This window comes from Schistocerca serialis, chromosome 9 (assembly GCF_023864345.2).
Source record: "Schistocerca serialis cubense isolate TAMUIC-IGC-003099 chromosome 9, iqSchSeri2.2, whole genome shotgun sequence".
In the NCBI taxonomy this organism is placed as follows: Eukaryota; Metazoa; Arthropoda; class Insecta; order Orthoptera; family Acrididae; genus Schistocerca; species Schistocerca serialis.
The window spans coordinates 470,252,825-470,258,918 of NC_064646.1; the positions used below are offsets into that span (position 1 = coordinate 470,252,825).

At 47.8% G+C, this 6,094-nt stretch overlaps 1 non-coding gene across 1 annotated transcript; it reads left to right on the forward strand.

Annotated features, from left to right (window-relative positions):
• Positions 1 to 5,213: 5,213 nt before the first annotated feature.
• On the forward strand, positions 5,214 to 5,288 carry Trnat-ugu (transfer RNA threonine (anticodon UGU)). Its single transcript has one exon. It is a non-coding gene; the product is annotated as a tRNA-Thr (tRNA).
• Positions 5,289 to 6,094: the final 806 nt, after the last annotated feature.

Below are 6,094 nucleotides of genomic sequence, written 5' to 3' on the forward strand. Positions count from 1 at the left end.
GTACAGGCAGATAGCTGGGGACGCAGGGCGGCGCCTGTGATGTAACATAACGTAACTTGTTCCGCGCCTGCTATCGTCGGGAAAGTCGGGTTATCGGGGACTGGTGACGTGCCGATGTAAACACTTATCCACCGCTGCAGCCGGCGTGTGTACATCGATCGTTTCCTGCCAAGCACCCTAGGAAATCGGAACAAGATAACCACTGCTGACTTTCCCTTTGTGTCCAACGGCACCTGGATCACAGTATATTTAGACAGCGTGCTGGGAAGTGTGTAGTTGCAGACAAAGTGCGTGAATATCATACAGTTATTTTTCTACCCAGCATGAGTGCACGGAGAGCAATACAACTGTGACTGGATATCTCAGTATTTACTTGTTCCTTTTTTGCGTGACAGCTTCAGTTGCAGCCACGAGAATAACAGAAATTGTGGCGCTTGCCGAGGTTCACACACAGCCGCTACTCCCTCATTCCATATCCGAATGTAGCGGAGAAGAGAGTGGATACCATGTATCCTCTGCTCAGTATGCTCCATGCCCTTTTTTTGGAACTACTGTACGCCAGATGTCTTGTGATTACGAGCTGTCATTCCTTCCTTCCTTACGTTTAACATACCGTAGGTTAATCGAATTGCTAGCGCCTCTTATATATCGTACCACTGTACTCCTTGATTTCATTTACCCTGTAATGCAGTGTGGCCTTCAATGAAATAAATCGAAGGACTCTAGAAGTTTACAGAGCAGCAGAATTAACTAGTCACATTGCTGCCAATTATGCTTTGCTAGCTATTAAAATTGCAATACCATAATACCGTGGACGCGGGATGTAACAAACGCAAGAACACCATGAGGTATACTACGCACTTCGATATAAGAGGGACATTCAATAATCGCAGAGACGAATTTACATGAATAAGTCAGTACGAGCTGTTTCGTAATTTATTTACTTTGCTTTGACATCACTGGGATCAGCTGACAAGGGTTGACGTATAGAAATCATTTTGCTTATAACCTCAGTACTACATAAGTGAAGCCGTATCAGACTTAAGTTCCGGCATTACTTGAACACCGTTCTGAGCCATGCTTGACTAACGTTCGTGCCATATTTCATTTGACATCCTGTTTTTACTGTATTACCACCGCGTTATGCTAACTTCAATTGCTGGCGTCACCGAGTTGCCGCCTTGCCTGCCCGTGAGCGGTAGCAGCAGCGCCTGCTACTACAGGGTGTTACAAAAAGGTACGGCCAAACTTTCAGGAAACATTCCTCACACACAGAGAAAGAAAATATGTTATGTGGACATGTGTTCCATGTTAGAGCTCATTTTATTATTTCTCTCCAAATCACATTAATCATGGAATGGAAACACACAGAAACAGACCGTACCAGCGTGACTTCAAACACTTGTTTACTGGAAATGTTCAAAATGTCCTCCGTTAGCGAGGATACGTGCATCCACCCTCCGTCGCATGGAATCCCTGATGCGCTGATGCAGCCCTGGAGAAGGCGTATTGTGTCACAGCCGTCCACATTACGAGCATGAAGAGTCTCTACATTTGGTACCGGGGTTGCGTAGACACGAGCTTTCAAATGCCTCCATAAATGAGAGGGTTGAGGTCAGGAGAGCGTGGAGGCCATGGAATTGGTCCGCCTCTACCAATTCATCGGTCAACGAATCTGTTGTTGAGAAGCGTACGAACACTTCGACTGAAATGTGCAGGAGCTCCATAGTGCATGAATCACATGTTGTGTCGTACTTGTAAAGGCACATGTTCTAGCAGCACAGGTAGAGTATCCCGTATGAAATCATGATAACGTGCTCCATTGAGCGTAGGTGGAAGAACATGGGGCCCAATTGAGACATCACCAATAATGCCTGCCCAAACGTTCACAGAAAATCTGTGTTGGCACAATTGCGTGCGGATTCTCGTCAGCCCACACATGTTGATTGTGAAAATTTACAAATTGATTACGTTGGAATGAAGCCTCATCCGTAAAGAGAACATTTGCACTGAAATGAGGATGGCACATTGTTGGATGAACCATTCGCAGGAGTGTACCCGTGGAAGCCAATCAGCTGCTGATAGTGCCTGCACACGCTGTACATGGTACGGAAACAACTGGTTCTCCCGTAGCACTCTCCATACAATGACGTGGTCAACATTACCTTGTACAGCAGCAACTTCTGACACTGACATTAGAGTTATCGTCAACTGCACGAAGAATTGCCTCGTCCATTGCAGGTGTCCTCGTCGTTCTGAGTCTTCCCCAGTCGCGAGTCATAGGCTGGAATGTACCGTGCTCCCTAAGACGCCGATCAATTGCTTCGAACGTGTTCCTGTCGGGACACCTTCGTTCTGGAAATATGTCTCGATACAAACGAACCGCGCCACGACTGTTGCCCCGTGCTAATCCGTACATCAAATGGTCATCTGCCATCTCCGCATTTGTAAACATTGCACTGACTGTAAAACCACGGGCCGGCCGAAGTGGCCGTGCGGTTAAAGGCGCTGCAGTCTGGAACCGCAAGACCGCTACGGTCGCAGGTTCGAATCCTGCCTCGGGCATGGATGTTTGTGATGTCCTTAGGTTAGTTAGGTTTAACTAGTTCTAAGTTCTAGGGGACTAATGACCTCAGCAGTTGAGTCCCATAGTGCTCAGAGCCATTTGAACCATTTTGTAAAACCACGTTCGTGATGAACACTAACCTGTTGATGCTACGTTCTGATGTGCTTGATGCTAGTACTGTAGAGCAATGAGTCGCATGTCAACACAAGCACCGAAGTCAACATTACCTTCCTTCAATTGGGCCAACTGGCGGTGAATCGAGGAAGTACAGTACATACTGACGAAACTAAAATGAGCTCTAACATGGAAATTAAGCGTTTCCGCACACATGTCCACATAACATCTTTTCTTTATTTGTGTGTGAGGAATATTTCCTGAAAGTTTGGCCGTATCTTTTTGTAACACCCTGTATAACCCCTTTCCCGGTTGTCATGTGTTCGGAGTGAGTTCGGATCTGCCAGTGAGTTGGGAGGCGCTGGCAATGCAGTTCGGACCTGGCAGTGTTTGGCTTAGGACGCGGCAGAAGTTCAGTCGGGGCGCGTTGTGCTGCAGTGAGGTCCGGACAGCCATTACTCGCCCAACAGTTGCCGATACATATCACATGAGTGCGGACCACCGTGGTTGGTCGTCGGTTGGTCGTTCTGTCGGACGACGTGTTTGTTGGCCGGCGATTGATTATGGGTTGCCGGCGTGTGCCGACTCGTGATTCTTCCTTGTTTTTGCACAGTCGCTGCCGTTAGTGTTGTATAGTCCTTCGTGCGAGTGTTCGTGAGACTGGGTGTAACTTGTGATGTCGACTGATCAGTTATTTTAGTGCTGTCTCCGTGCCCATGTGCAGCAGTTGGTTGGTTGGTGTGGATCAACCAAGAAATCTCCGCTCGGTGCAGTGGACCTGGCTCCCGGCGGTCTCTACGCTGTGTCGGAGTGTGTGGGAGCTGTCAGACTGTTACGAGGTTCGTGGCTCACCGACCCAGGACATCAAAGTTGAGTGGTGAATTAATTGCCGAAGCCAGTCTCTTCACATTGTGGCGTTGGTTTTCATGGTTGGCTGTTGGTGGTATTTCCATAAGCAACAGTGAATGTTCGAGTTGGCGAAAGTTTGGCCACCATCCGGTGTTTAACTATATTTTTGTTATTTGAAGTCCAAGTGCACCAGCGGAATTTTCTGCATTGCGGCCGTTAGCGTTCCGGTTACCTGCCCTGGCCGCTGACGTAAAATTAAGGCAGTGTCCTTTCCTCACCGTGTTGTCGCTGTCCAACACGTTTGTGTAGTTTTGACAGCTTACGCATACTTGGTTGTGGGCGGCTACGCCTTTTACGTTTTGGCTTTGGAGTTCCTTGTGTACTGGTCGGGTGGAAGGCAAGTAACCTATCAGAGTCTTATCTAGTATCAGGGGCCCAATATCACTCCAGTTGTACAGGCCCCACACCATTACAGAGCCTTCGCCATCTTGAACGGTCACATGCTAACATGCAGGGCCCATAAATTCATGGGTTGTCTCTGTACCCGTACCCGCTCGATACAATTTGAGACGAAACTCGTCCGACCAGCCAACATGTTTCCTGTCAGGAACAGTCCAATGTCGGCGTTGACGAACCCACGCGAGGCGTAAAGCTTTGTGTCGTGCTGTCATCAAGGGTACACTAGGGGGCCTTCGCTTCCGGAAGCCTATATCGATGATGTTTCGTTGAATGGTTGGCACGCTGGCACTTTTTAATGGCCCAGCATTGAAATCTGCAGCAATTCGCGGAAGGGTTGCACCTCTGTCACGCTGAACGATTTTCTTCAGTCGTCGTTGGTCCCGTTCTTGCAGGATCTTTTTCCGGACGCAACGATATCGGAGATTTGGTGTTTTACCGGATTCCTGATATTCATGGTACGCTGGTGAAATGGTCGTACGGGAAAATACCCACTTCTTCACTACCTCGGAGATGCTATGTCTCATCGCTCGTGCACCTGTTATAACACCACGTTAAAATTCACTTAAATCTTGATAACCAACAATTGCAGCAGCAGTAACTGATCTAACAACTGCGCCAGGCACTTGTTGTCTTACATAGGCGTTGCCGACCGCAGCGCCGTATTCTGCCTGGTTACATCTCTCTGTATTTGAATACGCATGCCTGTAACACTTTGTTTGCCGCTTCACCGTGTAAACCAACGCTACAGTGAGCGCCAATCAAATGTTGCTTGCACTATGTTCATTATTGTAGGCTATTATCCATGACTGTGTGTCATGCCCATTATTTTATGGGTATTACGAATCACTATACTTTACAAACGCTCAGAAAAACAACCGTCGCCATTTTCTTCATAGCATCGTCCATACTTTGTCTCTAAGATATGAACTACTTACAGATTACCAAAATAAATAAATATATGAAGCTGGTATCCGTTCTTTCAGACATGTCCGAAAGAACAGATACCATCTTCCTACAGTTAAGGCTAACCGGCCATTAACCTTCTTCAGTGCGGATGCACACGCATTGCCCGAACTCTTACGGCACTCGGTAAGATTGTCTGCAGCGAGTAATGAGTGTAATGGACAGAGGCATTGCGAATGTTGTGTGTGGACATTAAGTTGGGAATGTGGGTCTCACGGGGAGCGTACAAGGGATAAATCCCTGTAGTCGCACCATCCTGTGTGCCCTCGGTGGCTCAGATGGATAGAGCGTCTGCCATGTAAGCAGGAGATCCCGGGTTCGAGTCCCGGTCGGGGCTCACATTTTCTACTGTCCTCGTTGCTGTATATCAACGCCAGTCGGCAACGTAGGGTCTTGATTTAATTATTTCAAAATAAATAAAATACGTTGCACTGTTCAACGAACTTGCGGCGAGACACACTTGCAACTACTGAAATCCATTAGCCACGGCCTCCGGCCTATCGAGCACGCACTACGTTCTGCGGAAAAATCACGACAATCCATCGGTCTGTCCGCACACGCTAACGAATCCAGCCAGTGAACAGGTCGGAGAGCTAGATCCGGCGGGCGGGGACTGCACGTTAGTGGAAAACGACTGGCCCGAGATCGTTGGGCCAGATCCACCAGACACACGCACAGAACTGGCCTGCTTTCCTGGGGCGTCGCATAAATCCGGTCGTATGTGGCCACGTATTGCAGATCTGGTACCGTGGCCCAGGCGAACTTGAAAAGCTGTGAGAACGCCGCTAGGTGGCGCTCCTAGCATTTGGCCATAGGTGAAGCTGCCCGTGATTGGTTGATTAGCTTTGGCGCCATTTTTCTGCCAAACGTCTCTCGCACTTCCTATGTTAGCCATGCTTTTGAGTTGAATTGAAGTTCTGAGGACTTTTGGAAACGATTGAAAGGTATTTGACTTATTGAGAGACTTGCTATGCGTTGTGCATGCATGTTCGATTTAGTTGTATATCGTTTTTAGTACGTAATCAGTGTTTGCGTGCATACTGGTAGCTTTTCTGAAGCAAATATCTGACAGTCCTTGCTGGAAACGGAAGGTTCCTGTAGTTGTTGTGCCATGCTCATTCGACTTTATAGCGTAAAACTTTA